Below are 11,213 nucleotides of genomic sequence, written 5' to 3'. Positions count from 1 at the left end.
CCCATGCTCTATCTCTAATCATGATCACATACGCCCATGCTCTATCTCTAATCACTATCACATGGACCCATGTTCTATCTCTAATCACGATCACATGGACCCATGCTCTATCTCTAATCATGATCACATACGCCCATGCTCTATCTCTAATCATGATCACATACGCCCATGCTCTATCTCTAATCATGATCACATACGCCCATACTCTATCTCTAATCATGATCACATACGCCCATGCTCTATCTCTAATCATGATCACATACGCCCATGCTCTATCTCTAATCACAATCACATGGACCCATGCTCTATCTCTAATCATATTAACCCATGCTCTATTTCTAATCATGATCTCATGAATCCATGCTCTATTTTGATTCATGATCACATGGACCCATACTCTATGTCTAATCACATGAACCCATATTCTATTTATTTGATCACATAAGTCCATGCTTTAATCATGATCACATGGGCCCATGCTCTAGCTCACACTATCATATGGACCCATGCTCTATCTCTTATCATGATCACATGAACCCATGCTCTATCTCTAATCACATTTACATGGACCCATACTTTATCTCTAATCACGATCACATGAACCCATGCTCTATCTCTAATCACATTTACATGGACCCATACTTTATCTCTAATCATGATCACATGAACCCATGCTCTATCTCTAATCACATTTACATGGACCCATGCTTTATCTCTAATCACGATCACATGAGCCAATGTTCTATTTATTTGATCACATATGGCCATGCTATAATCACAATCACATGGACCCTTGCTCTATCTCTAACCAACGCTACCTAAGTCCACGCTCCACTTTGAGTCATAGACTACTCAGATTATGTGTTTTTCATTTTCTTTCCCAAGCCACGGATGGCGACAGTCAGAGCTGGTAAAACTTTTCTCTTTAGAAGATCGAGAACTCTAAAGAAACCTAACGCTAAGTGAATGCTAGACTAAAAAGCAGAGTCCTGTGGCCTTGTTCGTAGTTGAAGTGAATGCACCTACAGTGCACTCAAGCATGCAGTCACTCCTGGGATGAAACACAGCCTCAATGCGTGCAAACCACACACAATACCCTGTTCATGCTGTGGCCAAGGTCCACTCAAGTATCTCTCAAGATAACGCTACTCACTTCTTGACTCCATTTTCATGGTGCTATATGTAAAGGTTTTGGTTCGCTGAGCCACGTAAGCGGAAGGAACCAAACCCACCTCTTCTTGCCTCAATTTGCAACCACTGTGGAGAGAAAGAAGCTTCTCACCTTCAATGGGTCAATGGTGGAAGAAGACGGACAGCGTTCATCATTCAACCTGGAGGGAATCTGCTCAACATCCTCCAGAGTGTCTTTGAAAGATTTGTAGAAGTGCTGCCCAGATCCCCTTCCTCTACTGGATTCCTCCCTTTACACCCCACAATTTGCATGACGCTTCGCTGAGAGGGAGGGAGCCTGCACCTACGGATCGAATGGACAACCCGGCAAAGGAATACGTTGTACACTCGTAGACCAAGCACAGACCGGACTTTCTGTCCATGAAACTCCCCACTGCGTGGCTGTTACCAGGGTATTTTAGAACTTATTTCACAAATTGAATGTGGTTTCAATGAAAATTCCAATGTTTATATTTTTGTCACAATAAAGTGTTGAATTCTGGTGATGGTTTGGTTACTCCAGGGGTTCTAATTCATCATAGACTGTTGTTGAAGTGGTGCATTCGTTGTTACTTTGGGATTTAACGCTAAGAGGAGACCCCTCGCACTGCCCCAGCGGACAGAGGAGGCAAAAATGTAGGAGACTTTTTTTTTTTTGAAAACCTTTATTGGTCATTAACACATGGTACACTGCTCAATGCCTACAACCCACGTCCGTAGGCCGGCAGCTATAACATTCCTAATGAAGATGTACACGTAGTTCCGATGGGGGTATATAGCTAACACAGCATGCCGCCTACAACCCATTCGGGCCGGCCGCGATGTATCTAGACGTGGGCCGTAGAGGAGACTTTATAGTACCTACATGATCACAATGCAGTTTATGAGCAACAAAGCATTGAGGTTACTTTTAACATTTCAATCAACTTTACAACACATTATATACTTTTCCTTCCCCGATGGGAGCCACCATGCAGAGTATGTGGCGTGATGGAGCTTGTAGTGTGGAGTGCAAGTTTGTTGTCCTATACCCGTGTGTAGTGCCGGGCAGTTCCGGCAGTACAGTTACACATCCTTCAAACATAACTCAATTTCGGGGAAGGTATAACTTTTCGTGCCAATCAGAGAGTATGATGTTGTGCCATGCCATGGGTGTGTTGCAGTGAATGTTTCTCGAAGTGAGACAAACCGTACTGGGACAAAATCTAAGGGGGGTGCTAGCAGCCTCGCAATTCGTTCCCTCCGTGCAGTTGGCGGTTCGTGCTTAGGGGCGTCACGGTCGGTGTATTGTGTGTCCGCTCTTTCAAGTCCTAGGGTATGCAGTTTCCAGAAGGGGGAGGATAGTTAGAGGGTGTGCGCGGGAATTATATCGCTTCGATGTGCAGTGGAGGGGGGCCCGGGTGTGGGGGCGGTGATGCGGGTACTGCCAGTCATCCCTCCGTTATCTCCCTCATCGGACTCATCATTTTGTGACTGTAGCAGGTATGTAGTGAGGGGGCCCCATAGGTCCTTGGGGCGTGATTTATGTGGTAAGAGGTCAGCATAATTGTGGAGTTGTTCCTGCCAAGTGGACATATTACTAAGCCAGTCCACTTGGATGCTAATGACAAGGGTAACTCGTCATGGAGTGCCCATTCATTTCAACGGTAATTACAGTAAATTGTTGCAGATACATTAGCATCCAAGTGGTTATTTAGGCGCCCGTCCCCTGCCCCATCTGCACGCCACCATTCGTTTAGCCAACAGGAGGCTCAATGCATAAAATTTGCAGTGTGTTTTTATTGCCGGGTTAGTGAGTCCGAGTAAGGCTGTTTTAGGACAAGGGTCTGTGGGTATTCCGATCATTGCCGATATAGCCTCAAACACCTCTATCCAGTACGAGGCAACTGCTCGGCATGTCCATGCTAGGTGTATGAAGTCTGCCCCCGAACTGCCACATCGGAGACATCGATCGTCGTCTCTAAGACCCAGACGGTGTAACTTAGCAGGTGTGAAGTAGAGCCGGTGCAGGAATTTATAGTGTATTAATCTAAGGCGAGCGTTGCCTGTTACGGCGTGCGTGTGAGAATAGCTCATCTCCCATTGCTCGTCGGTCATAGGATCGGTTTAGTCAGCGTCCCAATCTTGACTGGCTCTGAGGGGGGGTGGGGGGGGAGATGGAGCTACTTGAACATGTTTATACAACATAGAGACCACATGTCTCGGGGTATCTGCCTGTAGCAGGGAATGCAGAGGTGCCATAAGTTCCGGCTCATCCGGGAAGTTGGGTGTGACGGATTTAATGCTTTGCCGGAGACGAACATAAAGGAAAGTATCCATCATTGTGGGGGAACTGTCTCCAAAAAGCTGCGCTGCAGTGCGGAAAGTACCTTGGAGGTAAAGATCTCCCCAGGTGTAAGGTGCGAGTTTGGCAAGGTCCTATTTCTTCACGGGCGACACTCACTCTGGGATCGTTTGCCAACACCATCAAAGGTGAGTAAAAGAATTGCACTTCCATATGCTCTGCAATACGCTTCCAGGCCCCGACAGTACAGTCTACTGTAGTCGGGTCCCTGTCCGTCATACTGACTGTAGTGAAGAGATACCCTGAAGGTTTTTCTGGCCTCATGTATCCATCCTCAACTGCCAGGTGGGCCATGAATGGAGGGGGATGGAGCCAGTACGAGGCGAAATGTCCTTGGGCACAGTCATAGTATTTTCGGAAGTCTGGGACTTCAAACCCTCCCTGGTGGTAAGGTAGCATTAGGGTCTTCAAACTGAGTCTGGCCTGTTTGCCACCCCAGATAAGGCGCGACGTCTGAGAGTCGAGGGCGCGAAAGAAACATGAGCCGGGGCTATAGGGTATATTAGTAAAAAGATATAACAGTTTGGGGAGGACCACCATTTTTACAAGAGAAATGCGGCCTGCCATGGACAATGGAAGGTGTATCCACCTGGTAACGTTGTCTGTCAGTTTGTCTAGTGCCGTCCCATAGTTTGCTCTGATAAGGGCCTCTCGATTTCTGGTGATTCTGATTCCTAAATATTTTATTTCATCAGATTCCCACACTAGGGGGTAGTCTAGAGGAAACTCCTTGGTCTTGTCAGTCAAGGGGAACATAGCCGATTTTGCCCAGTTTATCTGTATCCCCGCTATTGCCCCGAACTTGGTAATCTCGCGTAGCAGGGGATTTAGATTTTCTTGTGGTTTGTCTACATAGAGGGTCATGTCATCTGATATAATGCGATCAGTAGTTGTCGTTCCGGGTAAATGAGTGAGCGATGTTTGTGGTGTTGTCGGAGTTTAGCGGCTAGGGGTTCGATGGCGATCGCGAATAGTATCGGGGACAATGGGCAGCCCTGCCGGGTACCCCTTTGAATCTCAAATGGGGCAGAGCGGGCTCCGTTGAGCAGCACCGTAGCCTGGGGTTTACAATATAATAGCCGAATCCAGTCTAAAAAGTTAAAGGGGACTCCCATCCGTTCGAGCAGTGTAAGAAGGTAATCCCACTCCAGGGAGTCGAACGCCTTTGTGGCATCCAGGAACACAGCAGCCGCTTCACAATTGGGATTAATATCTTGCAGCACTGCTTGTAAAGTACGCAAGTTATGAGATGTGGCGCGGTTCGGGACGAACCCTGCCTGATCTGGAAGAACGAGCCGCTCCATAAGGAGGTTGAGACGCGTAGCGAGAACGTTAGCTAGGATCTTGCTGTCTGTATTTAACAATGAGAGAGGCCGGAATGAGTCGCAATGTTCTGGTGGCTTACCCGGCTTCAGCAGTGATGTTATTAGTGCTTCTCGAATTGTGAGCGGGAGTGAGCCTTCCTCTAGCGCGGCGTAAAAGACTTGCTTCAGTATGGGTGTTAGCACATGTATAAAGGTTTTATAAAAGTCGATCGGTAGGCCATCCGATCCCGGCGCCTTCCCAGACTTCATGGACATGATTGCATCTTTGATCTCATCAAGTTCGAGCTCATGATGAAGGAATTTTTGCTGGGACGGTCCCAGCCAGGCAATAGCAGTGTCATCCAAGTATTCCTGCAAGTTGAGTGTGTCAGTTCTATGTGAGGTGTAAAGCGAGGTGTAGTGTTCAGTTAACACTTGGAGCTGTTTCGTGAGATCTCGTTGCGGTGTGCAGTGTCTGTCTAGTAAAGTAGGGCCATAATTTTGGTACCTAGGGGCTCTGACTGCGGTGGCAAGCGCTTTACCCGGTCTGTCTCCCTCTCCGTATATTCGAGCCGTGAAGGACTTACCCAGAAATTTGCATTCTTTATCCGCCAATTCAGAGTATTCGTTCAGTTTTACCCTAATCTGAGCCTGAGCCGCGCGGTCCCTGTCTCCCCGAGCTATCTCTCGCTCTAGCTGTCGGAGCTCTAATTCTAGCTTGCGTATGTCTGCTCGCAATGCCTTGAGAACTCCCCCTCCCTTGGCTATACAACTCCCTCTCACCGTCACTTTGAAGGCCTCCCAAACCGTAGTGAGACTAGAAACTGAATTAACATTCCGTTCAAAGTACTCTGTGATCTCTTGTTCTAGTGCAGCAGCAAAGGCAGTATCAGTAAGATGTGCGGGGTTCAGGCGCCAGTTCAGGAAAGGGGCCATGTTAAGGGGAATCTGTAGGGAAAGAAGGACCGGTGAGTGATCAGAAAACGTACGCGCCAGAAGACTTGCCTTGGTTAACCATGGGGACAGTCCTGCCGACACAAATATATAGTCTAGGCGGGCCCATGTGGAGTGGAATGCTGAGTGATGGGTGCCTTGCTTGGCAGTGGGGTGTAGGTGTCGCCACGTATCTACCAGGTGGTGTTCATTCACTATTCCCAATAGTGAGCGTTGAGTATTCGTGTAGTGAGAGGCTTGCGGGCATGATCTGTCCTGTACGGGTATTAGAGCCGTGTTAAAGTCTCCCCCTAGTATCACGTGAGCTATCCCCAGGGCCTGTATTTTCCCCCACATTGTGAGAAGGACAGTCGGGTCATCCGTGTTAGGGCCGTAGTAACATGCAAACAGTATTGTGTGTGCGTGTAGTTTCCCCCAGAGCATACAATAACGCCCCTCAGAGTCTATTCAGTTCCAGTCGGAGTGAAATGTGTCCCTCGTCTCACAAGAATTGCCACCCCTCTAGCATAATTAGAGTAGGATGAGAACACCTTGCACGTTGCCCAGTTGGAAGCGAATGAGGGGGATCCGCCTGGCATCAGATGTGTCTCCTGCAACATAGCAATGGATATCCCATGTCTGTCCAGATATCCCAAAATTTGTCTCTTCTTCCTAGGGTTATTTAACCCACGTATATTCCAGGAGGCCACCTGGAGCTGCGAGGCTGACTGCGGTTCAGCTACGTCCCCATATCTCTTTCAGAAAAACTGTGTAACAAAGGTCTACAACATCCATGTGTTTATAGCATTTGGCATCAAATATGTAACGTGATCCCCATCTACCCCCTTGGCATGCCCAACATCTGGAGTGAATGATAAACAGTTCTGTCATGCAAGCATCTTGTTGGAACATTTCCCCTCCCACTCCGGCAACCCCAACTCGCCGGGCATTTGGAACCCACCCATTCCCAACAATTCCACCCTCTCCCCAACTTAAAAACCAAAGTAATGTCACAGATCCCTCCATTCTACAAACAGAAGGGAGGTTTTGGGGCTCGCCCATCGGGGGACCGTTCTAGGGGCACCCAACCTGCCATCCACCCCCCTACTTGCACCCACTCGGAGCCAGGCATGTACCTGGTCTCTCTACGTGGGAAGGAGGTGGGCGATCGAGCCTAAAAAATACATAGACCAGGTTAAGCAGCAGCGTTAAATTGTACCTCACCAGATTATTGGAGTCTTGCTCGTCACCACCCATCTTAAGTGTAGCAGCCGTAGTGGCTGTGTTCTATTCTTGCAGGTTCATAGGCGATGGGGATCTGGAGCGATGACTTTCAGCATCTTCTCTGGTTTTGTCTTTTTTGTGTTGTTTGAGGAAGTCCTCCACCTGTTGAGGATTTTGGAAGAAGTGTTGCTTGCCTTGGTAGGAAACCTTTAATTTCGCCGGATACAGCATGGCGTACGTCATCTCTTGATCTTGAAGCTTCTTTTTCACTCCTGAGAATTTCCTCCTAGCTTCTTGTACCGCCGGGGTGAAGTCAGGGAAGAAGGAGAGCGTAGTATTGCAGTATCCCACGGTACCGATCTCTCTTGCTCGTCTCAGCACCGCGTCACGGTCCCTGTAATTTAGGAATCTCGCAATGATGGGACGCGGCTGGGCACCCGGTGGTGGGCGCGCGGCTAAGGATCTGTGGGCACGTTCTACTATTAAGTGCGAGGAGAATGATTCTTTACCAAAGAGTTCGATGACCAAATTTTCTATAAACACCTCCATTTTCCCTGTGTTGGTGGACTCCGCAAGGCCCAGGACGCGAATGTTGTTGCGTCGGGACCTCGCTTCTAAATCCTCGTTCTTTTCCGCAATGATTTTTAGGAGCCTGTCCATTTGGGTCACTTGTCTGCTATTAGAAGTGGCGCCATCCTCCAATTCAGAAATCCTGTCCTCCGCGTCCTTAATTCTGGTGTCGTGTTGTTCCAGCTTAGTGACCACACTGTTCATGCGAGTGTTGATCGTGTCAATCTTGGAATCGATGTTTGTCAAGCTCTGTTGCATGCTTATCAGCAAGGCTTTCCAGTCTTCGTCAGGGGGTCCTCGGGCGGTAGGGCTACCTTCGGGATCCTGTGCACCTCTGGGGTTTTTCTTAGCTTCAAACGGTATTTTAGATTGTTTGGCGTCATTTCGGCCCATGTCGCGTCTTGGCGTACGCGAAGCCGATGTAGCAGTAGCAGCCAGAGTGCGGTGAAGTGATTCCTTGTCCAGCCGTCCGGGAGTAGACGGGGCAGAGTGGGACTGCGGACAGCACACCTCCTGGAAGTGGCACTCAGGGTACAGTTCAGATCAGTAATGACTCCTGTGGTGTGAGTTATTTCTTCGATCCACGATACATAAATGAGTACACAGGGTCTAACTGTTCGTCCCCACCAGCCTCAGTTTGAGCAGAAGATGGTTGCGGGACAGATTACTGTTTGTGGCGTCGCTGTTGATTAGGTGCTCCTGCTGATGCCACAACAAGGTTCCCCCCCATCCGGACAGCGGCAGGTGAGTACACAGGGAAGTAGTGCCACAAGTGGACGGAGCCAACTCAAATGAGGGTTGTGTTATGCTGCAGACTGATGGAGCCGCCGGCAGTTGCCCGACCTGTAGCTAATATGTTCCCTGTGATTCCAGGTGGCTCGAGAATGTATTGCTAGCAATCCCCGGGTTTCTCCCGGTATTTCGTGGCCATGCAGCAGTGCAGTGATCTGATGGGGCACGTTCTGTCAGGTAGGTAACCTCTCCAATGCAAGCGGGTGATCCGTTAGCTGTCCGCCGCGTCCACCCGTCAGTGAGATCAGGTGCCGGTGATAATGCCGGGCCAGAGCGGCTCCAATCCACAGGCAGTTACCGGCGGGCAATGGGCGGCGGGAAGGTCGCTGCATTATTTGGAAATGCTCTCCCGACCCCACAAGCACCATGTCTGGGCCACCAGGCCTCGGGGGCGATTGCAGGTAGCTTCCGGCAATGTGCAGGCAGCGGGGAGGCCGCGGTTGGTGAGCGGGCATGTACGGCCGCTGTTCGCTGCTGTGCAAAATGTCCCGCAGCGCTCGGCGAAAACTGTGTCCCGGGCTCCACATGCAACGACACAGCCGATAAGTTAGTGTGTAGTGGAGCACCGGCCGTTATACTTTGCAGCTGTGGGGCCAGTTAAGCTTGCCGGCGGTTTCTAACTTTCGCGCTCTTTTTTTTTCCTTTATTGGGTTTCCTCCTTTTTATTTAATTCCCGTCTCAGTTAAGGAGGGCTCACCTTCAGTACAGGAAGGTCCTCACTCAGCAAAACAATGGCGCAGGTTTATTGGCGGCGCCGATATTTTCCGTCGGAAGATGGTGCCGCAGTTCCGATGAGGCCGCAAAGCCACGGAGTTTCCCAGCAGGCTGGCCCCGGATCGGCAGGTCTCGGACCGACGTCTCAGTCTGCTTCCAGGCAAGTCGATGGATATCTCCGCCTACTGCCGGGCGATTGTGACGTTCTTGGCACTGCTGTGGTCGGTGAAGCGTCGCAGGCACAATGGCGAGGTGACTGGGTAGTTTTTCCCGGTCAGGATGGTCAAGAGGATAGTTCAAAGGCTCGATCTGGCGAAAGCCTCACTACGGTGCGGCCATCTTGGTTTGGCGCCACCTAGCGCCCCCAAAATGTAGGAGACTTGAACGTCCAGCAGCTTAGACATACCTAATAAGGGTTTGTTTTAGGCTCTCCACTCTAGAACAAACAGAGAATACAGGTCCTTGGTATGATCCCCCAAAGTCCTGACTTTTCAAACCTAAGTGTAGGGGATACTGTCAAGGGAGGACACTTGGGAGACACCGGCTAAGGATCTCCTCCACAACAAGCAGGACATCAATCGTCCATCCAGACATGACCTCAACCGTGAGCTCTCCCAAGTACTCCTTCCCTGTTTCTTTCCTCCATCGTGCTCAACTTGTGAGTTATGTTGATTCTATTCAGCTGTTCTGGTTACACGCATTATCTGTTGAACATGTATTGATGAAAAGCGCTCGGATACCCTCAGGTCTTGCCAGCGCTATATAAAACTCTAAAATAAAATAAAAACAACTTCAAGGGCAGGTATTCTCTGTACCCCATCCTGTGACTTGGCAACCAAAACATCCTCCAGAACCAGCAGCCATAAAGGGCATATAGTGTCCGGCGGTAGATCTGTGGCAGAATGACTCCTTGTCATCAGCCTGGTAATGCAAAGGACATTAAAGAGAGAGTGAATTAATCAATCACTTCAGTAGCCCGTTAATGTCAGCGAGGTTCTTTTCCCTTCAGCCAGCGAGTGGAGTGGACTTAAGTGCTACCTCCAAACGCCTCGTCAGATCCTTTCACCGCTCGTCCAATGAGGGATTCTTGAGGAGATCTCTTGTATCTAATTAAACCTTTCATTTGAAATTTTGACACTGAAGCTGGCAATGCGTAAGTTTGTGATTTGAGAACATCAAAAAATATGTTCTGACTGTGAGGAACATGAGAACTTTCCCAATGATAACTCCCACCCTAGTTTCACTCCACACGTGGCCGAGCTCCAGCTGGAAGCTACAGTAGATACTGATCGCGACATGGCAGACGGGAGCTGCTGGGCTCAACCCTGGCGGTTGAGATCGCTTCCCATTGTAGTGAAGTTGAGCAGCCAACGGCTACTCAGGAAGGTATGTGGGCAGGGGCCAGAGCTCAGAACTCAACGGTCCACCAGAATACACAATAATGACAATGTCCAGCCCAGGGATTTAAATTGAAAGTATTTTAATTGCACAGTTGTACAAAAAAAACTACATATGACCAATAATTCTGCAAATCAGTGTCCTAGAGTGTGATCCATCCTCCCCAAAGACATAATAATTACTGCCAACCCCATTTAGGGCTGGACATTAAGTTAGCCCTTTAGAAAAAAAATGCTTTAATGATACAACTGAAGTAAATACTACAAAATGTAGCAGCTATAGGGTTGTATGCCTGATTGCATTCCACAGAAGGCACTACAACCTCCCACTTCACTATCCTCTCCCCACCAGGGTAACTACAGAGTCTCATTTCTGGTGCTGGGTCGACTGGGACAGATTTAAGCTCTGGAGCTATAAGAAAGGTGACCGCATTAGTGTCTCAATTCTCTAACAAAGTGGCCCATGTTTGCAAATCGTAGCAGGTTTGAACTTGTAAAGACAGGCTGCCTTCGTGTTCTGCGAGGTATGGAAGACAGCATCCTGCAGCCAATGTTTGTTTTAATATAATCAAATGAACAGTAACAATAAGAGACACAGCAGACCATCAAACAGGCCCACAAACAGCCAAGAAACCGGTCGACACGCCAACCTGTCAGACTAGCCCCTCGGGTTCTGCCTGGTTGCCCTGAAGGCCAGTCCGACCCTGATCTGATGGCAGATGCTTGAATTAGACACAGGTGCAGATTTGAACCCTTATCCGCGTG

This window comes from Lissotriton helveticus, chromosome 2_2 (genome assembly GCF_964261635.1).
Source record: "Lissotriton helveticus chromosome 2_2, aLisHel1.1, whole genome shotgun sequence".
NCBI classification, from domain to species: Eukaryota; Metazoa; Chordata; class Amphibia; order Caudata; family Salamandridae; genus Lissotriton; species Lissotriton helveticus.
This window is presented reverse-complemented; position numbering follows the sequence as displayed.